The 25136-nt window shown below is 43.4% G+C and overlaps 1 protein-coding gene and 1 long non-coding RNA gene across 4 annotated transcripts in view; both read left to right on the plus strand.

Moving 5' to 3' along the window:
- The window catches only part of LOC118494248, a 15612-nt gene extending 8803 nt beyond the window's left edge, over positions 1-6809 (plus strand). Inside the window, exons 2-4 of the long non-coding RNA XR_004896363.1 lie at positions 661-665; positions 1883-1888; positions 6694-6809. This is a non-coding gene — a long non-coding RNA (uncharacterized LOC118494248). The remainder of the gene's footprint in view (positions 1-660; positions 666-1882; positions 1889-6693) is intronic.
- The window catches only part of grid1b (glutamate receptor, ionotropic, delta 1b), a 669588-nt gene that overhangs the window by 111820 nt on the left and 532632 nt on the right, over positions 1-25136 (plus strand). The window lies entirely within an intron of this gene.

Below are 25136 nucleotides of genomic sequence, written 5' to 3' on the forward strand. Positions count from 1 at the left end.
TTGTGTTCAAATTTTGATATATGTATGAAAAAAGGATTTCTGACCATAGTTGTTTTTGTATGGGTGGGGGCTGGAATAAGTGCCTGTGAGACTGACCTAGTGAGGCGTGCTGGTCTCATGTTGTGTGTCGGGAGAAGTGCATTAAGTGCTGGTGAAGAGCTATTTTGAATCTGAAAATGAAATGTAATAGCGTGGTTGTTTATGTAGTTAGGGTTAGGGAATACAATGTGTGAATACAATTCAGACGCAGCCCATGTGAATGATATCATCTGACAGGAAGTTAACAAGGGGCCAGACTGTTGCCTAGCAATGGGAAGGTCTATAATCAGAACTAATGACCAGTCGACTAATGCAAAACCTTGGCTGTAAAGGCAAAGACTTCTCCTGTAACTCTGTGTGTGTGACTGTTATGATAGATGATAGATTTACACCATACACACACACACACACACACACACACACACACACACACTCACACACTCACACACTCAGAGAGAGAAGACGGCAGGTTTTTATCAGGCGGCCCATGTGTCTAACTAGCAGCCATCACAGTGAGATGATGACAGCTGATCGATACAGGCATCTGAGCGTCCTGACCTTCGTCTCTGGCCTGTCACTCACCAGCAGCTTGATACAAAAAAAAAAAAATACCGACCTGAGCAGGCGTTTGTCTGAACACTAGCTCCTGTTCGACAGGTCAGACGACATCAATTTCAAAGATATCGCCGCCGTTCCCCACCTGAAACAGGAGCAGCGGCATCAGAACTTTGGAAACTCACTTTAAAACAATGGCTTCAAACTTGATTAAGTTCCACTTAAAGGTGCAGTAGGTAAGACTTATAAAACCATTTATAAATCATATTTGCTGAAACTGACCCTATGTTCCAGTAGAACTACATGAAGCAGGTCATTTAAAAAAAATATCCCCCTCTATTGGCTCCACCTCCAGCCTGTAGTGAGATTTACAGAAATCCACCGCTCCCTGTTCAGATGCACCAAGCAGGGCCAGGGGGGGGTGTCTAACTGTTCAGATGCACCAATCAGGGCCGGGGGGGGGGGGGGGGTCTAACTGTTCAGATGCACCAATCAGGGCCGGGGGGGGGGTCTAACTGTTCAGATGCACCAATCAGGGCCAGGGGAGTGTCTAACTGTTCAGATGCACCAATCAGGGCCAGGGGGGGTGTCTAACTGCGTGTCAATCACTGCTCATGCACACGCATTCATTCTCCCTTGTGGGGGGAGGGGCTTAGGAGACCGTTTTGGGCTTTAGCAGAAAGGGGGGGAGGGACTGAGAAGTTGTCGATGTTCAAATGTTTTGGCTAAGTCTTCACAATCCTACCCACTGCACCTTTAAAAACTAAAAGGAAAATGATGATTTATCCTCCCTTTTTATATTGTTGTCTTATATTGCAGCGGGAACACAGGGAATTTATTCAGTCAAGTCAGTGTGCACTGACTTTATAATTAGTTGTTTCCCCGAAGCTGGTCACGAGCAGATTGAAAATGGATCCCTAAATTGTTTGGGCGAACAAATCAATACCAAAAGTGAGCGCCTGGGTTATTGTTTCCTCAAACTTTTCCTGCAGAGTCCATTAGCTTTAGAGACTCAACTGCGGATGAAATTATGTTTGAGGCCATGAGGGGATATTGTTTTTTCAAAACGACGTCCTCGAGAGGAAAGGTTTTACAACGTAATGGTTTTCCAGTTTTATGAGATGACAGAGAGAAAAGTGGTGGGATGTTCAACACTCAGAGAATCGAAATATAGCCTGAATATTTACATCAAGCACACAAACCCCCGAGAAACTCATCCAGGTGTGAGTCAGCAGGAGGCGAGCTCTGAAGACCTACCAGGACGTTTGTAATTACTAAACCGTAGCAGATGGAGGTAACTGGCCGCTGGCTCGAGGTTATTCTCCGTTCCTGAAGTCATATTTAGAGGCCGATGTATTTCCCTGCAGTCAGACAGATGGCTGAGGGGTAACCTGAGCGGCTCCCTCGTCTACTTCAGAGGACACGGCAATGATCATTTTGGATAACTTTGCACACACACACACACAGGACTTTATATCTTCACTTTTGTTTTTAAACTTAACCAAAGCGACTGTCCTCCCCTGAAAAACACTCCCATAGGTTGTTTGTTCAAGCAGCAATTCTGACTCATATTTCAGTTTCTATTGGCGGCGCCCTCTATTGGCTGTAGTGTTTATGACAGGAGCAAACAGGAAGTAAGGTGAGGAAGTGTAAGCGTTATATTCTGCATAAGGAGACAGCTCTGGGGGGGGCGGATGGGTCAAACAAACACAGGACTTTGACCGAAGAGACCGGGGTTCATGTCCTGTAAAAATTAAAATAAACAGAGTTTTTTCTTTTACTCTAAGGAACAAAGGGAACTAGGCCTACGTGATGTTCTGAAACCCTAACCCAAACCAACATCTTTTTCTACACTTAAAGGTCCCATGGCATGAACATTTCACTTTGAGATTTTTTAACATTAATATGAGTCCCCCCAGCCTGCCTATGGTCCCCCAGTGGCTAGAAATGGTGATAGGTGTAAACTGAGCCCTGGGTATCCTGCTCTGCCTTTGAGAAAATGAAAGCTCAGATGGACCAATCAGGAATCTTCCCTTTATGACGACATCAGGGGAAAGGTTACCTCCCGTTTCTCTGCTTCCCGACCAGAGAATTTGGCCCACCCATGAGAGAGAGAGAGAGACATCATGGCTTTCAAACAAGCAAAGTGGCAGTTGGTCAAGGCCACACCCCCACTCTCCACCTTGCCCCCCCCCTCTCTCCTCCTCAATAGCATTTAAAACTACAGACTAGGGCTGCACGATATGAGGAAAAGCTGCGATGTGCGATAACATTGTTTAATATTGCGATGACGATATGACTTGCGATAAATATTCAAATGTGAATGTTAGCTATACTGTTACCATGTCTTAGTGCTTTAATAGGTTCTTTGCGAACCTAAACATGGAATAGCCTATTCCCACTGAATAAAGAAATCAAATAGATCATTTTTGACATGCTTTTATTGAACAAATTACACATAAATGAGGCATTATAACTATAAGAAATTAACGTTCGACGAAAATCTTTTAAACTGACCTTTGTTGATCTGAAATGAAGACAGATTCAGCAACTGCACGGCCTATTTCTCTCTTAAAATGTTTTCAGAAACACGTTTCGGTGAACTATTTTAGTCCAACATGAGATCGTATTCTGAACGAGCCGCCATGACAGTCTGGCTGTGAATTTCCGGAGAAAAAAGAACCACGTGACGCGTTCGTCCAATCAGCTGCCGGTTTTCATTTTCTGTGAAATAATCAGACTGTTAATGGAAACAATACAGAGCAGCGCCACCTGCTGCTATGGAGACGTATTACGCTTTGCGTCGTCTCTGTGTGTAAACTGTTTTCCCTTATTCATCGTGTCAGGCTGTCTGTTGCGATGTGTTCATCGCGCTAGTTCATATCGCGATGACGATGAAAATTCGATGTATCGTTCAGCCCTACTACAGACACATAAATGGTACATCCTAAGGACAGCTCATTGTGGGACTGGCTCTAGTGGCTGGAATTCTGCACCAAGGCTGAATTTAGGGAAAGAGACTTCAGATACAGTATTAGGGGACCACTAAGGTCTATATAAAGAGACTTCAGATACAGTATTAGGGGACCACTAAGGTCTATATAAAGAGACTTCAGATACAGTATTAGGGGACCACTAAGGTCTATATAAAGAGACTTCAGATACAGTATTAGAGGACCACTAAGGTCTATATAAAGAGACTTCAGATACGGTATTAGGGGACCACTAAGGCCTATATAAAAGAGACTTCAGATACAGTATTAGGGGACCACTAAGGTCTATATAAAGAGACTTCAGATACAGTATTAGGGACCACTAAGGTCTATATAAAGAGACTTCAGATACAGTATTAGGGGACCACTAAGGTCTATATAAAGAGACTTCAGATACAGTATTAGGGGACCACTAAGGCCTATATAAAAGCATCCAAAAAGCAGCATGTCATAGGACCTTTAACTAAGTAGTTTTGGTACCTAAACCTAACCAAACTGGGACCATTTCACAATGTTAATGTTGTGTTTAAAACTGTGTCCGTTACCTTCTCTGGTTTAGATATAAGGACAGAAAACGCTGTGGTGGGTATAATGAATGACCTATAACGTTGCATGGTTTGGAGGACTTGTTGGAACTAAAAACTGAAAAAGTGATGTCATTACCGCACCTATGATGTCATGAATATGTTGCTTTGAATGACAATTGTAATCTGAAGAATGTAACTGTTGGCACACAGACCTGCTGGTTGTTTTGTGCACTACACAACTCAAACTACTCACGCACGCACACACACACACACACACACACACACACACACACACACACACAGACATGCACACGCACTCACACAGTTTGACACACCTTGCAGATAGACAAGTGCTCCAGTCTTTTATCTGAATATTTCGGCTCAGTCCAGTGGCGTGTGACGCCTGCGGTCGCTCGCATGCAAATTCCTGCTCCTTTATTGGCTTCACAGATGGCCAATCGGCTCGCAGCAGCCTGGCCTCTGTAATCAATGTGTTGGCTTTTTCTCATTTTGAATTATATTTGGGTGGTGAGGTGGCGCGGGGCTATTGATGGTGTGTGTGTGTGTGCGTGTGTCTGTCTGTCTGTCTGTCTGTGTGTGTGTGTGTGTGTGTGTGTGTGTGTGTGTGTGTGTGCTGTCCCAGTGAGTTGACAGAACAATTTACAACGACAGGGCAATTTGTTTTTGTTCGGCAGATTCAGATTGGAAAAAACAAAAACATCTCTCACTCAACACTCAAAAAACACGCGCACACACACACAGACACACACACAATATGGATAAGGTCAATTTAGGTGCCAGTGAATGAGGATAATCTGGCAACAAGGCATACAGCCAGTAAATAATCAGCCGCAAAAAAGACGTGAAACTAACTGGCTTTGTCGTGTGTGAGTGTGTGTGTGTTTGTGTGACAGTAAGTGTGTGTGTGTGTGTGTGTGTGTGTGTGTTTTATCAGTAGCCTGCCGGCTTGTTCCCCAGACAGGCCTTTAGCCCTCTCTTGTTTCTCTCTCTCTCTCTCTCTCTCTCTCTCTCTCTCTCTCTCTCTCTCTCTCTCTCACACACACACACAAATTGGTTCTTCCTCCTCTAATTCATTTTTTTTCCTGGTTCAAAGGAAGGGCAACAGAAGAATTTTAACACACGCTCGCATCCTTTTTGACAGCAGCATCAGTAATTGTGTGTGGGTGTGTTTGTGTGTGTGTGTGTGTGTGTGTGTGTGTGTGTGTGTGTGTGTGTGTTTTATAAAAACCTGAAATCCAGACAGCCGACTCATCTGTTTGAGGGAAAACGTTTGTAGTAAGTGAAGTTGTTTGAGGGGAAAATACATCTCTGCTGTCAACTTCATCTCTGTCTCTTTTTGCTCACTTAATCTTTTTCTTTCTTCTCCTCTTCCTCACTCTCCTTTTCTTTCTTTTTTTTAGCTGCTTGAGAGCAGATTCCCCTTTTTTTATTTTTTTTTATTTTTTGAAGTGCTTTTTATTTGTAGAGACACACGAGTTTAAAGGCAGGAGAAGGAAGTGCAATTTTCAATCCCTGGAATCTGAGTTCACATTACAGCTAAAAATAAATTTCAAAAGACAAAGTGCTAAAGTTAAACCGTGTCTCTTCTGTTATCCAGCGACACTGAGACGAATGAGCCAAAAGCAACACATACCGGAGACTGCACCGACACTGTGATTCATTTTTCTACAAACAAAAAGTCAGTGTTACTTTTGTGTGAGTACTCTACCAATCGTTAATTTTCATCGTGTTGCGTAATATTGGGCATCGAGAACTGATTCCAATTTGGAACCGTTTGAAATATTACAATTGCTGTGGAAGCATTAATTGTTTTTTATTTTGGTTTCAAATCCGATGAACGGTTCCAAATTTGACGCTCGCAAGTTTTGGTTTTCGTAGCGGCCGCCGTTCTTCCAGGCACAGTAATGGCGTTTTTCCATTACATGGTACCTGCTCGACTCGCCTCGACTCGACACACTGTGCGTCCATTTTCCTTTGCAGATTTTAGTCCCGCCTCAGCGTGGCTGGTCGTTATGCCGTATCGACGCACACACCAGCGCACAAGTATAAACATCAGGCCACTTGAGCTTGTTTTACAGTTCTGTGGAGGCTCCACGCTGAGCTTTCTCCGTAGCCTGTGTAAAAGTGGCCTGATGTTTATACTTGTGTGCTGGTGTGTGCGTGGAGCCGGCCATGTGTGTGTGTACGTAGGCTACGGCGAAAGCTCTGCCGGAGCCTCCACAGAACTGTAAAACAAGCGGCGCCGCAGTAAACTGCCGTGACCTAACGTTGCCAGAAGACACATTTAGTTTCTAAAGAAGCTGTAGGCTGCAAAAAAAACACAGCTGGCTAAACTGTTTAAAAATAGCGGGTTTGTTCAGGACACCCCCGTCTGTCGCTTTCACGTCACCTTTTGGTATCGGCTCAGCTCGCTGGGAACCTCGACTGAGGTGGTACTAAAAAAAGTACCTGTTAGCAGGTACCAGGGACTTTTTTTCGTTATGGAAAACCAAAAAAGGTGAGTAGAGTCGAGGCGAGTCGAGCTGGTACCATGTAATGGAAAAGCGCCATAAGTGTAGTACAGTAAGCAGCGCTTTAAAGTGTGGCTTCATTTTACGTTGGAAAAAGCCCGGTAAAAACTGTAAAGCACCACTGAATCAAAAATAAAATGTTCCTCTAATCTGTGAAATAAGCATGTGACTAGGGCTGCACCATATGAGGAAAATGTCAAATTGCGATTATTTTGACTGATATTGCGATATGATTCACGACATTGGAGGGAATGATCAATTTTTTTTGGATCATGATTCTCATTTTCATTGAAACACAAATAAAAATGTACTATAGTCATGTAGTGTGAGTTTTGCGAGGATCTGCACCAAACTAGCAACTAGGAGCTCTACCAAAAGATGTTTTCCTTTAGTCTGTAGATAGGATTTGTAGGCCCAGGACGTCTCTGTAGCCCAACAATACTACATTCAGAATGGTTAGACACATTTTGCCTTTAACAAATATTGCGGCCCTCCCCTGTGATTTGGATATTGCACTAATCCATATTGCGATTTTGATAAAATTGCGATTAATTGTGCTTCCCTACATGTGACCTGTTTCAACTCCACCCCTCAAGGAACCGCAATCGAGAATCCCTTCGCCTGAAGCTTACAAGCAAGATTACCCATCAGTCATTGCACCTCGCTAAATACTACACCGTACATCTTGTAAATGAATTAATGAATTCATTAATTAACACATTTTTTCACCAGTTACATACATTTCAGTTACAAGTTTTGTAATGTTATTAGTTTTTTTTTCAATATTTGAGTTAAGTAGAGTTAAATTTCCACAGTAGCAGCAACGTATCCAAGGTGTTGACATCACCAGGGTAACACATAGAGGAAGTGGCGTTGCAGGGTGCTCCGAATGGAGGAATTTCGTCGAAAGAAGTTACCTTAACCGACATTCCCTGTATAGGGAGCAGGGACAGCTTACTCACATTCAAAATCTCCTCCTCTGCACTACAGACTCAACGTGTAAACTATCGTTCAATGTGCTTTTGTGTAAGTAAACAGTAGTGTATTCATCTTTTCAAACACACTAAGCTGTAATTTTCACCTCACTACCTGAGAGCCTCCTTGCCGTTGAAGACTCGTAACCATGGTAACTCCACTCTAGCTGCATCGCCACATAACGCTTACATTACTGAAAGAGGGGAATAACTAGACCACCAGTCATTTAAATATGTAGAAATGTAAATTAGAGCGTTATTGACGTTACAGAGCTGCCTTGGTTTCTGTCCGCTTGTCTGTAATGAGCGTTGTTGTTACTACCACATTGCATTGTGGGATAAGTATCCCGGCGTAGTCTCCAGTATTGCATACTGTAATATTTTACTGGAAATAGTATGCAATTTGTGTACTAGTGGTTTCATACTACGGTTTCGGACATACTAAAAAGTGTCACATACTGTTTTGGCTACTAAATAGCATGTTAGTGTGGAATTTCAGATGCAGCCTTTGTATTGTTTGTACACTGTGGTTTGGAACACAGCCCTAGTGTTACATCAGCATCAAGAATCAGTAAGAACCTGGACTCGAAAGGAAAAATCAGAGTTGGAATCGGAATTGTTCATATCAAAAGGATGCCCAAACCTAGTGATTAGGAATCCCACTGTGACGGTCCCTGTGCTCTCCGACCCCTGGCTCTCTGTGGGAGCAGCGAGGCTCTCAGCTGAGGTTTGACTTTCATCAGAGGAACACAGGCCTTTATGCAAACATTTACTCAAGACATCCAAAACCTCGGGTCCCCCCGGTCCCACTGCAGCACGATGACTCACTGCCTCATGGCTTTATTAGATTCAACAGAACACGACTGAGCCACTGAGAGGAGACGAGGAAAAAAAGATGATGGAGGACAGGGGCGGATCTACCGGGGCGGCATAGGGTGGCAAATGCCACCCTAAAAGAAAGCCTTGCCACCCCTGCTGCCACCCCATTTGGCAGCAACAAATTCAAAGTTATGGCCAATTTGACAATTTATGAGCGCAAATCTACAATGTCCAACTGCAGTCAAAAACTGTTTGCTTCCCCTCTCACACATCTGCCACTCATCACCTGTGTCTTACCTTAATGCCTTTCCTGTGATAATACTTCTATCATACCTCTATCTCCTATTAAGTGAGATCTCACCGTATGGTCACTTATTCCTAATATCAGCTGTTTCACATGAAACCTCAAATGCCAGACATTGATTGCATGAGATTAAGTTTGTCTGTCTGAGTTTGTAAATGGCAGCCTGTGCACTTTTGTAGTGTGTAAATACCATTTCTCATCAAACTGTGATTAAATTCAGTATATATATACGTCTGCCATATGTTGCCACCCCTCAAAAATTCCTGCCCCCCTCTTGCCACCCCATAAATATTTTTCTAGATCCGCCCCTGATGGAGGAGAGAAGGAAAGGAAGATAGGATGGAAACAATGGCAGCGAATGGATAGAGAAAACTGATGAAGGAAGTAAGAAAATGCAATGCATGCATGGAGGAAAATAAGAGATGGATTACGGAGAGACTGAAGGTGCATCTCACTTCCCTTAAATCACATCCCATTTCCTTCACTTGCTTCCCTTCCTCACGTCTTAGTCCATCCCACCGAGGAAGCATGGGAAATCATGCGAGAAGAAAGGAAACAAGGATATGTGTTTTCAGAGGAATGAGGCGTCCTTTCCTCTGAAGCGTCACATGAATTCGTCAGCTGTATGGGCGCAGTAAGCAATGGCTTTCGACTGTACGGCTTCCAGGAAGGCTGCTCCCTGTAACCTCGCTCATAGCTCCTCAGAGATCCCTCCTCCATCCTCGCTCATAGCTCCTCAGAGATCCCTCCTCCATCCTCGCTCATAGCTCCTCAGAGATCCATCTTCCATCCTCGCTCATAGCTCCTCAGAGATCCCTCCTCCATCCTCGCTCATAGCTCCTCAGAGATCCATCTTCCATCCTCGCTCATAGCTCCTCAGAGATCCCTCCTCCATCCTCGCTCATAGCTCCTCAGAGATCCCTCCTCCATCCTCGCTCATAGCTCCTCAGAGATCCCTCCTCCATCCTCGCTCATAGCTCCTCAGAGATCCCTCCTCCATCCTCGCTCATAGCTCATCAGAGATCCCTCCTCCATCCTCGCTCATAGCTCCTCAGAGATCCCTTTATTTGTAGAGAATAAAGAAAAGGAAGATAGAAAGGAAACAGTGGCAGTGAATGGATGGAGAAAATAAATGAAGGAAGCAAGAAAATGAAAAACATGCATGGATGGAAATAAGACATGGATTAAGGAGAGACTGAGAGGATTTAAGGAAAGGGAAGATGGATGGAGAAGAGAGAGGAAGGACGTCACCCATTGGTTTGTGGTCTGCCGTTTTGAAGCCTTGAGTTTTTGCAATTTGGACATCGCCATGTTCCCAATTTGAAACCCTTCTGGAGCGAGTCATCCAGTGGAGATTTACTGGCGGGTAAACACGGACCTCTGGGTACTGGCGCCAAAAATCGGCAGACTTTCCCTAAAGTCGCCAGTTAAAGCTAACGCTGGCTACCTAGCTTTGGTTGTCAAGGTGCTACCAAACACTCAACAAGACATTGTTAGGTGACCAAAATGTTTCAATTATGTTGAAGAACGCCCCTCTTCTTCTACCGACTGGCTTTAGCAAGAGTTTGGTAGACAAATGGTTCATCCAGCACTCATGTGGACAGTACTGTAGGTCCATATTAGTTAATGTCCTTTGACTAATGTGGTGCGGCTTAGCCCAGTTCAGTACTTCTCCTGCCCTGTCCATTCAAATCAATTGTATTAATAGTGTCAAATCACAGCAGGAGTTATCTCTGAACACTCCACAGTTAGTGTGGTCTAGACCAGTGGTTCCCAACCTGGGGTCCGGGCACCCCTTAGGTGGGCGGCAAAGATCACAGGGGGTGCGCAAGTCTTTATCTGGTTTGAGGTTGAGGTAAAAAAAAGAATTGCACATGTTAAACAAATGATGAATGAATACAAAAGTCTGTATGAAAACTATATATTTTTGTTTTTGTTTTTATTCTTGCTTAAAAGTGTAGGCATACTACTTAGTAGGCCAAACCTCCGGGACCTCTTAACCTGGGACCCTGCTGTCATCAGGTCAGCTGCTAGCTGCTAGCATCCTCGTTTTTCCTGCCGCCACGGCATCACTATTTTATGAATGAAACATGGCGGAGAAACGTAAAAGTGCTGGTAACTCCTCTATATCAAAAAAGAAAGTAAGGCTCTATCTCGAGAGTTACCTCCACTTCGGTTTCAGGGGGGGCTCAGCTTTTCTTAGACATGAGTAGGGGGGGCGCCAAGGAAAAAAGGTTGGGAACCACTGGTCTAGACCACACTGTAATTTGCAAAGACCCAACAATTTTCTACGAGAAATCATTTGGTGCGACAGTGGTGAGGAAAAACTTCCTTTTTACAGGCAGAAACCTCGGACAGAACCTGACTCTTGGTGGGCGGCTATCTGCTGCTGCCGGTTGGGACACAGAGACACTGATACAGATGTACAGAAATATAATTCCTAACAATTTTAGCAGTTGGCATGATGCACTGTGGCACTTATAGTAACAATAAAGATAACAGAACCACACAAAAAACTATTCTGCTGCAGCCTGCACATCTACAGGCTACAGACAGGCTAATACAGTAGAATTTAAGATGGACAATAGCTCCATGAAGGCAGAAATAGCCGTAATCAGCCTCAGCTTGGAGTTCTCTGTTAAGATAAAAACAATAACATGAAGACGGTCTGAAATGTTGAGACAAAGCAGATCTGTGTCAGCAGTGAATGGGTGGATTTACTGTGTACACTATACAATCAGATTCCCCTTCCCTTGCTGATGCAGACCAGATCTTGGTGTATGTATGGAAGCAGCTGTAAACCCCAGGGAAAGATGTTCGTCCTGTTTAGGCAGCAATGAAAAGAGCTGCGATGCGCCACAAAGGCTTTAAAATCCAATTGGCTCTCCCTGTGCACATACAGCTCGAAACCATTTGATGCACTCAGAGACATTTGTGGACACACACATCCTGCTTGTTTTGTAATGTTTGCCTGTAGTATTTTCTATTGTCTTTTTTTCCCCACTGTATTTATAATGTGGTAATGTAGCAGAAACCATCTTTTCCAACAAATCCTCCAAACCATACCACAATACAGGTCGTTTATTCCCCCCCTCTAATCCGACCCACAGGACTGTTTTCTGTCCTCATATCTAAACCACAGAAGGTAACGGTCACGGTTTTAAACGCGTCGTTAACATTGTGAAGCGGTCCCAGTTTGGTTTAGAGCCCGACTGATAAAGGAATTTTAAGGCAGATATCGATACAAATATTTGGTGATTTAAAATCCGATATTCCGATATATCGGCCGATATATATTTAAAAAAAAAATCCAGAAACGCGTAACAAAAAAACAACAGATTTCCCTAACATTAGTTATTTGTAGTTATTTATGAGTCCTCACTGAAATAATATGATAATGCAGTTTAAAAATAAAGTTCTTTGTTTTATTGTCACAACAGAACAGAGGAACATCAAAATATAAAATGTATAAAAATACAAAGTTAAGATATGAAACTTAAAGGGTTAAACACGAGTGTTGCCATCAGGGAGGTTGTAGAGACAAACTATACAACGCCAACACTCAGAATATGGTTGAAGGGGGTTTCGTCCGTTTTTATTTTATTTTTTAAATATTCATTTATCGGCCATTATAAATGCCGATACCGATAGTTCGGAAAATGCCTAATATCGCCCGATAATATCGGCCCGTCGATATATCGGGAGGGCTCTAGTTTGGTTAGGTTTAGGCACCAAAACTACTTAGTTAGGCAACAAGGGAAAACCCAAGGAACTCGTCCTAAGAACCAATTACAAATGCCTTTTAATGCATCTGGAACATTCTCAATAGAATCAGATATAAAATATTGTCGTCGTCGTGTTTTAATCAGATTCTATTGAGAATGTGCCAATTGCAATTTGTTCCTTGGGTTTTTCTTTGTTGCCTTTTGGATTTGTTCCAAAAGGCAACAATACTGCTCCACCACCCACCCACCCCACCCGTCTTTCTTTCACAAACTCGTTCTCCGTTCTCTCTTACGTCTCAATCTATCGTTGGGTTAAAACATCTGACGTGCGTTCTCCCAGGTGAAAGTCCTGTGTTTGTTTGATCCATCCATCACCCCAACCTGCCTCAACACGTGGAATTTGGCGCTCTTAATCTTTGTCACATGACTTTCTGCTTTGCTCCAATCATAACTACTACGACCACTAGCGGGAGCAGCCATTATAAACGTAAACATGTGTAGTAATTGCTGCTTGAAAAAAAACGATTTATGTTGTTTCTCAAGGGAGGGCAGTCATCTTTTCTCTCCTTCTGTACTTTTGTATTTCATTGACTTTCTGTCCGTCTTTCTGTCTCTCCCTGTATTTACCTTTCTCTGTGGATATTAATCCTTTGACCTGTATTAGTATCTTCCTCTCCTTTGATACACGCTGCTCCATATTGGCTCACAGTGGTGATGTATGGCAGCCTGCTGGGAGGGTTAGTGGAGTTCAAAGTCTCCTCTGCCCGTTTGGGTCGTTGTAGCTTGTTATAAATGCTGCCATGACCAAACCTCTCGGGGGGGGGGGTGTTGCAGTTCAATCTTGACCAGCAATGACCCTCGGCTTAATCCGGCTTCTTTGTGTCATTTCTTCTTCTTTCACTTGAACTTCTTTGTAGTTGCATTTCATTTATTTCACGTCGCAGGCGCTGGATGATAATGGCTTTGTGGAATAATAGGAATTCCTTTGTGGCACGGTCCAAAAACGATTTCTCTGGCCGCGTTTGAATCGTAATCCGCGGACTGTCGAAACGTTTGAAGTCCCCTCAGCCTCTCGCAGCTCTGCGAGTTCCTCTGTTAAATCTGACCAGCTGAGAGCGATGGCTGATTTTACAAATAGAAAAGCCGTGGTAATATTTCTGTCACAGTGCCAAAACCCATATCCTTTCAAAGCTCAATGTCGGGTCTTGTAGCTTTATTTTATTCTACCTGATATAAGTTTCTATCAGTTAATCAGCTGAAAGAGTTTTGCTGCACGTCAGTCAGTAATATTGAAATCCTCTCACAGATTTATTCACAGGCAGCATCAAAGCCTTCAGCAAAACTGAACAACAGATCAATGTTATTACACAGAAACTAATGTAAAACTATAGAAATGAGTTTTGAACAGGGAGAAGAAAATTGAGAGTGCTGGGTTAATTTCTTAAGGCGTTTTAGGGGCAAAAGTAAAACAGACTATTACAGTTGTCGTTTAGTTATTTCTTTCAAAGTGGTTTTTGCTCATCTTTCAGCAGAAGTCATGTCATTGTGTTTTTTGTTAGTTTTTTAGGTATAAAGACTTTATTCCAAAAGTTATGATGGAGGATGTAGAGCGCTGGAGTGAATAAAATTAGTTTTTATTGACTGAAATGGATGCTACTTTTGCGTGTAACAAAAATGGTATCGTATAGGATGTAATTTGTGCTAAAATTTGTAATGGCTAGTGCTTATTATTTTGCTCAGTTAGCCTTTGCTGATGGCATACATGTCGTTTAAAAGATATGTTTTTCAGTCCGACCAACACCCAGAAAACATTCGTATAGGTCGATTGCGCAAGCAGCTTATCATGCAACATGACATCATGACTTCGCATAAACATACACGCCCACTTTCTAAAGCCAAGTGGCGTGTTATATGTACGCATTTTGAGCTATCCGCGTGTATGTCTACACCATATACAGCGGGCGTAAACATACAGATAACACGCCACTTGTAGAAAGTGGCGTGTTATCTGTACGCATTTTGAGCACCGTATACAGTGGACGGGTTGGGTTTAGGAAAAGAAGAAAGTGACGGTTGACTTTAGGAAATGTGACATGCGGGACACGATCCCCGGTCTCCTGGATGAAAGTCCTGTGTTTGACCCATCCTCCCCCCCCGACCAACCTCCCTATGTGGATTTTCGCCCTTTCATACTACTCGCTACGGCGTAAACTCACACGCAATCGCAAGGTAATGTAAGTCAATGGAGGCAAAACGGCGTTGATAAACACGCTAAAAGGGACTATGCGTCTTGATAACACGCCAATAATGGCATAGAATTGGCGTGTCATACATAAGCCACGTCATGAGATCAGTCTGTATCATGACTCATTCATGTTTACCTTTTCATGGGACAACCTCGAGTGGCCGCAGTAATTAAAGACAGTGAGGGGACCGTATAAGAGCACAAAACTTTGCATAATGAGGAAGGTTTTTTTAATTTTCGTAATTAACCGATTTTGTAAAGGACATAAGTCTGTGACATAGTTACGTCTGTTTCTCATTTGCTGCTAATCCATGATCTTTATCTAATCATTACAAAGCTTTTAGCTTAATTTCCTAAACCTTCCCATATTGTTGCCTAATCCTAACTAGTTCAGTTTCACAATGTTAAAGTCCTCATATTATACTCATTTTCAGGTTCATAATTGTATTTTGAGGTTGTACCAGAATAGGTTTACATGGTTTAATTTTCAGAAAACACCATATTTTAGTTGTTCTGCCCATTGCTGCAGCTCCTCTTTTCACCCTGTGTTCAGGTCTCTGTTTAAGCTACAGAGTGAGACCTCTCACTGCTGGAACATCTTTGTTGGCAGTCGCACATGCTCAGTACCTAGGTAAGGACTACTAGCCAGTCAGAAGCAGAGTATGAGGGCGTGCCATGCTAGCAGCTAGGCGAGCATTATGACGTGTCTTGTCTCTGAAGTAAAGGCTGGACTACAAAAGGATGAAGAGAATGAATGTATCAGATCAAAATGATGTGGAAAAGAACAGAAATAGCCAGAGAAAGCTCAAAATGAGATGAGTTTTGAGAGGAGACTCATCAGAGTGATGAAAACAGATGGTGGGAGGAAAAGACATCGTGTTAAATTCGTGTTAAAATAATAAATAGCTCTGAAGGATCTATGTAAAAAGGAAAAGAGAACAGATATGAAGTGGGCATTTGTAATCCCTGAAATGGGATGATTTCTAAAAGGGACTTCAGTTCATGAAGTTCATTTAGGAAAACACAAAGACAAGGATGCAATTAGGAAGAGAAAGAGAAAAACAATCTCTTATGAACACAGGCCATAGAAACGTGAAAAAGCAAAGACCCACAGCACAATTTGGAACAAAGATTCCTTACTAGGATGTGACCACACGAGAAGAAAACTACAATCTCCTATCGGAAATAAATGTCAGTTGTATGTCTATAAAAGACTGAAGAGCGGGACACTCTGCAGGGAGAATATAAGAAACACAGGGATGATACAGCAGCCTCCCATTAGAAACATGTTCCTCTTCAAAGACGAGAAATCCTTCAGACAAACTCCTCCTCCGTTGTTTTGCCCTTTGCCTTTGGTCCGTGGTCGTGCGGTGCTGTGTGACGGCTCTTACTGCTGCTTTTATAACGCAAGACACTGCAATCACACAGCAACGCTGAGGGAGAGGCGTGTGAGGGGACAAGGCCAGCACACGGGAGCTTTTCATGGTTGAGATCATAAATTCATCTGGCTCAGGTCCAAAACAGCAATATGTTTTGCACATTGATGAAAGTTATTACTTTTTAAGTTCGTAATGAAATCCAAGTTATAGATCAGGGAGGGAAGGTAAAGATACAGATGGAAAATAAAATCAAGTGGGTTTAGAAATGGGAAACAGCGACGGGGGTGACATGCAGAGAGAGAGAGAGCGTAGTAAAATGACATCAGCTAAAGTCGTGCTGTTTAATAATTCAGGAAGCGGCCTGCAGGAGGCAGGAAGCGCGGAGACAGAGAGAGAGAGAAGTGGTAACGGTTAAAGGCGTGGCGTTCAATAATTCAGCAGTAGGCGTCTGGTCTGGCTCTGATGCAGCAGGTGGCTGCAGAGCAACCCAAAAAGATCACAGAGAGAAGGAAGAAGCTCTCAATGAAACCTTGTTCCCGTCGGAGACTCGGAGACGAGATGAAATGGAACGCGGCCGACTGGACCCATGTGGAGGAAGTGGGACTTCACAGCAATTATACATCACTATTACAGTCTGGAGAGAAGGTTTTAATTACGAGTGGAAGTCTTTTATTCCCTTTTCCTGATGTGCTTTCACTCCATGGATTATGAATAAATAATTGCATACGCTTTATTTAAGAAGTGTATCACTGCACATTTCAAAACCAGATCCATTACATCACCAAGTTAGTTCCAGTCTGGGAGATAAAATCATACACTGTGTGTGTGTGTGTGTGTGTGTGTGTGTGTGTGTCTCTCATGAGAGGCCTCTCACAGCGTGACACGGGTGTTATTACCTTAAACTGCCGCCATGCATTTCATATCTATCAATGCATCTGCATTCATCTGCTGAAGCCTACACACACACACACACACACACACACACACACACACACACACACAGCCAATAAGCATTCACAGCGAGATGGATAATTTCCCAAAGTGTGTTTACTGCTGGAGGCGGACACAAACAGTTACTCCTTTATCCAGATGGTAACTGGAGCAAGCCAGGACACACACACACACACACACACACACACACACACACACACACACACACACACACACACACACACAAACACACTTCAGTTATGTTATTTGGTCGTATGAAATAAAAACATTGGGGCCGTTGTGTAATAATGACAGACACTGTCAAACTGTGTGTGTGTGTGTGTGTGTGTGTGTGTGTGTGTGTGTGTGGTTTTGGATGACGATGACCGAGAGGGACTAGAAGTGATCTTAAGTTGTTTGCAGTTGCAGGAACGTTGCTGAAGATTTGTACTGTCAGAGTGGAACACGATAACCAACCCTAATGCTGCTTAAGGGGGAATTAAAAACGCATAACCGGCATTAAAATGTGGCTAAAATGCCGAAATGTTTTCTGTCCTCATATCTTTGTTTCTTTCTGTGTTTCCACATCACGCTCTTTGTTTCACTCCTCACCCTGTCCCATCCCTCGCCACTAGGCGTCCAACTCATTTCAGAGATATGAAATGCAGCTTAGTGTGAGGAAACGGCCCTCCCCTCGTCTTCCTGTGGCATGAAAATCCTACCAAATGTAATCAGTATAAGCACGGGGGATGAAAGTGCTCAAGTATCATTGTATATACATCAGCTGCCAGCGCTCATTGATTACACTGAGCGATGGACGAGGCACATTTCCCATCCATTAGAGAGAGAGAGCCTTTACATTCTCGTGTAATCGACTTCCGAGGTTCATCGTCTGACCACGGCTGTTAAAGAAGAAAGAAATTACAACATAAGGAGATAATATGAAATCAGTTCACACGTAGAGCTGGCCCATCCTGTTTCTCCCTCTTCCCCACTTTTAATATCACCTCTAACATTTCCATCCATCTTTCCCTTTTTCATCCTCACTCTAGCTTTTACATCTGCATCCTTCCAATGGCTGGGTACCGAACTTCCATCCTTTTTGTTTTGGCCCTGACCGAATTTCCCCCATAGTATCGGGGAATCGGAAAATGTCTTGTCATTCAGTACCAAATTTCAAATGGCTACACTGTTTTTTTTTTTACTTTGACAGCAGTCACTATGTCAGACTAGACAGACATAGTGCCATAAACTCCGATTATCGCGTGCTGAGGTCAGGATCACGTGTGAGTTCATGTCAGGTCTAGCAAGTCCACACAGCATTCTGGGATGGGAGAAAAACGTGCTCTGGTTTATTGGCTTTTCTTTAAACCAATCACAATTGTTTTGGGCGGTGCTAAGTGCCAGACGGGGCAACGGTGCCTCTGCTAAATAGCCTCTGGAAGGAACTTGTTTTGGTGGAACGTGTACGTTCAAAAGCAGTTTTTGAGTTTAGAACCCCAACGCAAAGAAAGAGGAATGTGACCGGCGGGAAGAGACAGTCCCAAAAAGGAAACATCGTCGACATACGACTACAACCCTCATAATCGGGCACGACTCTGACTTTGTCTGACAGACTTTGTCTGACAGACTTTGTCTGCGACGTGTCTGACTTTGTGAATTTGTGTAGATCCCGGCATTAGAAAGAGTCATCTTGCATACACACCCTCTCTCTGCTCCTTCCTGCTGCATAAAATTCATACCTGCAGTTTATAGTGTCCTCCATCCACCTGGTGATTAAATGGGGTGGTGGTTTCTCATTATACTGTAATGAGGCTCTGCCACCTGCTGTGTGTGCTTGTGGAGGGAGGTGGAGACACAGAGGGAACACAGGAGGAGAAAGAAACGTCAAATCTGAACCACGAGATTCAGTGATAAAAAGAAAGACGTAGTGAGTGGGAGGCGGAGTAAGACACGAGCTGGAGTGATACTAGCGATTGTCCAACTGCGTACAGTCGTCGCTGCTCGTAATCAAAGTATAATCTTCATGATTTATGCAAAAAAGTGTTCTGTATCTCATATGAACATCTGGACTGTGTAGCTCTTACCTGGCGGCGTCCGGCTGATATCGAGGATCTGACAAACTCACATGATGTTCTAAACTAAAAATACAATCGCAGGCGAGAATGTAGAGGCAGACAGATCTGAGGAAGGGACACGCGGCTCGCTCTCTACTTATTTTGCTCCAGTAATATAGTCTGCTTTTGAATTCACCTCTGCTGTAATTTATGCTCATTTCAGCCTCTCATTTATTGAAAATAGACCCCGTGGTGTTTGCTGCTGGGGGAAGAAAAGCTGATGTGACATCTCTGAACCTCCATCATAACAGCAATGCTCCAAGGTCCAAACGCGCCTGGCTTTTAAAGGGAATGGGAGATGATCTCTGATTGGTTGATTGCATGTTACGCCCAAAACACACCTCTGATTAATGAAAACACTAAGTACAACCTTTTAGAACCATGCACCCGGCGCACAGACCCTTTTTTCCACCGTCAAACTAGTAAAAGTGGATTTGGACATGCCCTAAACGCACCTGCGCCAGGTGCTTCACGCCGTGCACTTAGATCGTTAAAGTAGGGCCCTGTGACTGTACGGCAGAGACGGTCACAGAGTGTGCACCGCTACGTCCTAGAAAACCATGCCCATCTGGCTGAAATACCAAGTTGTTAGGGTGTCCCTCCTGCCAATGGTGTCCCATTATTCTACTGATCTCCAGGTGGCAGTAGTGCGGCAACAAAGGCAGGGAAGCAAAAAAGTGAAACCTGCATCGTGTGCGTCCACGTTAGGGCCAGGGTCACAGTTAAAGAAAATACCTTTAACTAATCAAGTCATATCAGTTAAAAAAAGAGCTAGTGAAGTTCATTTCGGTCTCATCCTCATCTTACATCACATTTAAAACAAAAACATTTTTATTCCAACCTTAACGTTAAGGGCACATAACTTATTTAGTGAAAAGTGCAATACGGAAAAATAAGCTGTCAGTTCTCCAGATATGAAACTCTGATTTCAAAGAATAATGCCTCCCCTTACTCATCTCCTGACCTTTTCTTTCCTCTCCTCTCCATCTCCTCACGTCCTCTCTCCTCCACCTCTGACCCCCTCTCCATCTCTCTGAGCCTCCCTCTCTTCCTCCCTGGCTGGGCCACCTGTTTGATGCTCATAAATAACCCAACAAAAGGATAAAAAGGCCAGATAAATAATGAAGCAGAGTCGAGGCGCTGGCCTTTCAACACTTCCGCTGCTCATGCTGACAGTCGTAGCAAAGCCCGGAGCTTCGTTAGAGCCGTCCGGCTCGGTGCAAAAACAGGGCTGCTCATGCATTGAAATGACCTAGAAAGAAAGCTAGTTTTTTGGGGGGGATTTGGTCTTTATTTGAACAGTAGCATGAAACAGGCAGTGGGTTATGTGAGCATGGAGGGCAAGAGGTTCTGAAACATCTCCACAAGAGACAAAAATAACCTGCTTTCACTTCCCCGGCTGTCATCTGGAAGAAGACAGACGGTATTTTAATGCTCTTTTGAGGAAGTCAACAAAAAAAAGAAATAAAAAGGACACAAGGAGAGAGAGTGGAAAGAAAGTAGGTCGTTTTCAGTTTCTGTTATCACAAAGGAGCGCGCAGAGGAAGTGAAGTCTTGTGATTTTGATCTGCAGATGAAAAAGGAAGACGTCACGAAGCCTCGCGGTCAGCCCGTCTCCGCGCTCACGCCGACATGAAAGCACAGATCATTCAGACACGATCAGTGTGTTTTTATATATAGCAGCTCAGCCAAACACAGAGCGGGGGTGGGGGGGCGCATGAGAGCGGATTCAATTATTTACCAGGGAAGTACATTTTAGAAAGTTTAATACTAAGAAAAGTAATACCAGTAGTATTGGTAGCCGTTGTGGTGTAGTTGTATTTAGTAGTAGAATAAATGGTACTTATTGAAGTAATGAGGGTCCGAGGGGTCTAATTTGTATGTATTCCACGTAGAGCTGGGCAATATATCGATATTATATCGATATCGTGATATGAGACTAGATATCATCTTAGATTTTGGATATCGTCATATCGTGAGTTTCTGAGCTTACCAGACTGTTCTAGCTGTTCTATTATTTACCTTTACCCCACTTAGTCATTATATCCACATTACTGATGATTATTTATCAAAAATCTCATTGTGTAAATATTTTGGGAAAGCACCAACAGCCAACAGTACAATATCGTTGCTGTATCGATATCGAGGTATTTGGTCAAAAATATCGTGATATCTGATTTTCTCCTTACCGCCCAGCCCTAATTCCACGTATGTATTACAATCAGCGCCACATTAACTGCTGCTGTATAACCCCCCCATTTTCCACTGGGCGCGTCTGTGCTGCTGGTCCGTCCTCCGCCACGCGCCATACCCCTGGCCTGGCCGACTCTCAGATTTTTTTATCCAGCTGGCATGAAAAGACCTGGTGCGTATGTTTAGCGGAGCGGAGAGCCGCTTCACGCACGCTTACTGGGAACACGCCGTGGTGCTGCTAGTGGAATATCAAGCATTGACTGACGGGACGGGACCCCGAGGTACTTGAACTCCTACACGTGGGGTAAGGACTCATTCCCCATCCGGAGTAGGCACTCCATCGGTTTCCTGCTAAGAACCATGGCCTGGGATTTAGCAGTGCTAATCTTTAAGGTGGTAACAGTCTATTATGTCAGAATGAGCCAATCGACATTTCTAATAGTTCTAAATGAGCAGTCTTTGACAGTCTTTGCAAGAAAAGGCAAAACTTAGAGGATACGTCGCCGGGCCGTAGGGCATCATAGCCTGCATTAGAGCTGTAATCGGGCCTTAAAAGTTCAGCTCAACAAGGACCGAGCCCGACAAGGCCCGAGCACGACAAGGCCCGAGCACGACAAGTACATTTTGATTGACGACTTTTTAGCAGCCCAAAAATTCAAATGTGCGCACGTACACACAGCTCTTTTGCCTTTTGTCAAGACTTAATGAGTCATTTATACATGTTTTAACATCATTTACTCATGACTAACGGAGGCTATAGGCCACTTGGAAGTTGGAACAAAGAAATAAAATAAGTCCTCCAGAGTTCAGCGTCCGTTTCACCTCCTCAGCATCCATTTTTGCGCTAATCGAAACGCATCACCTGACTGCTCATTTACCGCACAACCCGGAGCCCGAGCCTGGCCTGAGCCCGGCCTGAGACCAGCCCAAGCCTGTGTAAAATGATAGAAATTAAGACCGAACCCGAAGCCCGAAGCAAAGATCTTCAGCTGTAGTCTGCATCATAGCCTGCATCATAACCTATGTCATAGCCTACGTAGGTACTTTGGCTATGTCGCACATTTTAGTTGAATGAAATGTTAGGAAATATATTATGTAAGAATCCGTTTATGTGCTGCAGGAGCCTCTGTCATGTTTAAACACATGTCTGCTGGGAGCAGACATTCTGCTTGTTTTACATTATATTTCCCATCTAAATGTCAAATACATATTCATCAAATTACGGGTGGATTACCCCAGCGGAGTGATTAGGACAATGGCCCAAAAAAGAAACCCAAAATATTTCATCAAATAATTGACGGTTGATATGATTGTAAATGGCTGTAAGCCTACAGAATACTAAACCTCTGTTTGTCATGCGACCTATGCAGCAACCGTCACGGCAGCCAAAGATAAATCTATTGTTTTGACAGCAGCAACATGTTTCTCTCTGGATTCAGTTGTAAGACGTCGTGTTAAATCCAGGTGTGCACCGGTCTCCATATTTTAATCCAAGCTGTATCCGTCACTTCAGATGGAGCAGCAGCAGCAGCATGTACCTGTAGTTTCTTTCAACTCAGTCCCACTCACACTGGGCTGTTGCTTTAAATACTCACTATGAGCACTGAATGTGTTTAACTTATTATTTATTCATGTGGTATCTCTAGTGGAGCTGGAGCTAAATAACTAGGAAGCAACTAGAGCTGTGCAATTATTTCCATTTTGATCACCATTTTGATTTTCGATCACAGAAACAATGTAATCGAGAATAAAAACATTTATTTTGCACATCACATTTCGCAGGTAAAGTCTTATTTTGTCTCGTGTTCTGAATGAGACGCACACTTTTGATGTTGTAGTCACTTTCACTTTTGAAGATGTTGAAAAAAACTGCAGCGGTGTTCGGGTTATTTTGTCAACCTCTGAACACACACGGGCAGAGGTGGAGAATAATTCTCTTCTGCCCGAGCGCTACGGTTGTTATCAGTCAAAGCCCTCTGCAGATGGCCAGGGGAGAATACATCTGACACACACACACACACACACACACGGCTTACAGTTAGGGCTGAGGGGATTAAATAGAATTTTATCTTTGATGGGGATTAGACGGAGCCCAGGATCATGATTAATTTGTCGCTCGAAGATTGCGTGCTAGTGTGTGTGTGTGTGGGTGTCTGTGTGCGTGTGGTGACCTCTATGTGATTGTTTGTACGGTTGTGTCATTTATTATCACATGCCAATCAGCTGTGTGTAACGTAAATTTAAAGGAGAGCAGAGTGAATAACTGAAAGAGGGCGTGGCTGAGCAGCGTGAGACACCTTCAGAGCTGCGTAGTATTAGGCAGTAATGGACCTGAATGCACTTTTTTTAAAGCAGGATTCAATTCATGTGGGACTGTTGTCATCAACAACAGCTGCACGTCTTGGGCTGCGACTCAAAAATGATTTTCTTTAGCAATTTCTTTCGCAAAGTCTTAGGCGTAGTGTATAAAATGTGTGAACATCAGTGCTAGGCGATATCGCGGATTCTTCTATCCCCATATATGTAATTTCATATCTCGATAACAATATATACATACATACAGTGGACATAAAAAGTCCCCACACCCCTTAAAATGCCAGGTTTTTGTGATGTAAAAAAAATGAGACCAAGATTAATCGCATCAGAAGTTTTTCCACCTTTAATGTGACCTATAATGTGAACAATTCAATTGAAAACCAAACTGAAAGCTTTGAGGGGGAAAAATAAATAGAACTTAAGTGTGCACACCCTTAAACTAATACTTTGTTAAAGCACCTTTTGATTTTATTACAGCGCATCTTGACGTGGAAGTATTTGCCCACTCTTCTTTGCAAAAGCGCTCCCAATCTGTCAGATTGCGAGGACATCTCCTGTGCACAGCCCTCTTCAGATCACACCACAGATGTTCAATTGGATTCAGGTCCGGGCTCTGGCCGGGCCATTCCAAAACGTTAATCTTCTTCTGGTGAAGCCATGCTTCTGTGGATTTGGATGTGTGCTTTGGGTCGTTGTCGTGCTGAAAGTAGGGGTGGTACGGTTCATGAAAAAAACATCCGAACCGCTCGGTTGGCTTGTCTCGGTTCGCAGCGTGTGTGCGTCTCACGGTTCGTCAGTCCACTGTTAATGTGCACTAACCACTTACTGCCGTAGTGCCCACTTTATACACCTATGTTAAAAGACTTACTGGAAACGACGAGGGGGATGATCGTGACAAACACAACACATGGCAGCTGATTGGACGAACACGTCACATGGTTCTTGCTGCTCCCGAATTTCAAAACAGACTCTAATGGCGTCTCGTTCTGAATACGATCTCGTATTTTACGAAAATAGTTCACCGAAACGTGTTTCTGAAAACATTTTAAACGAGAAATAGTTTGAACAGTTGCTGAATCTGTCTGCTTTTTTGATCGACAAAGGTCAGTTTAAAAGATTTTCATCAGATTTTGAGAGGCGCCGAGCCGACCACTCCTCAGGTGGAGCGTGGAGTGCTGCTGCTGCAGGTCACGTCACATGCAGAAATGTCAAGGTGGAGAGATGAGGAAGGCTGCCCGGAGTTGGAGGATGCTCCAGCGTCGTATATAGTCTGGTGTGTGGGAACATTTTGGATTTCATGTTACCTATGACGACAGCGGAAATCAAACAATAGATAGAACTGCCACTGTGTGCATGTATTGTGCAACATGCATTCAATATGCTAATTTTAGCTATATATCATATGCTGAAGTATATTTCTGGAGTGTTAAAGATTAAAAGAAAAAAATAACAAGAACTGTACAGAACTGACAACCGTGACCCTAAAACC

The sequence above is a fragment of the Sander lucioperca genome, chromosome 22 (assembly GCF_008315115.2).
Source record: "Sander lucioperca isolate FBNREF2018 chromosome 22, SLUC_FBN_1.2, whole genome shotgun sequence".
Classification (NCBI taxonomy): domain Eukaryota; kingdom Metazoa; phylum Chordata; class Actinopteri; order Perciformes; family Percidae; genus Sander; species Sander lucioperca.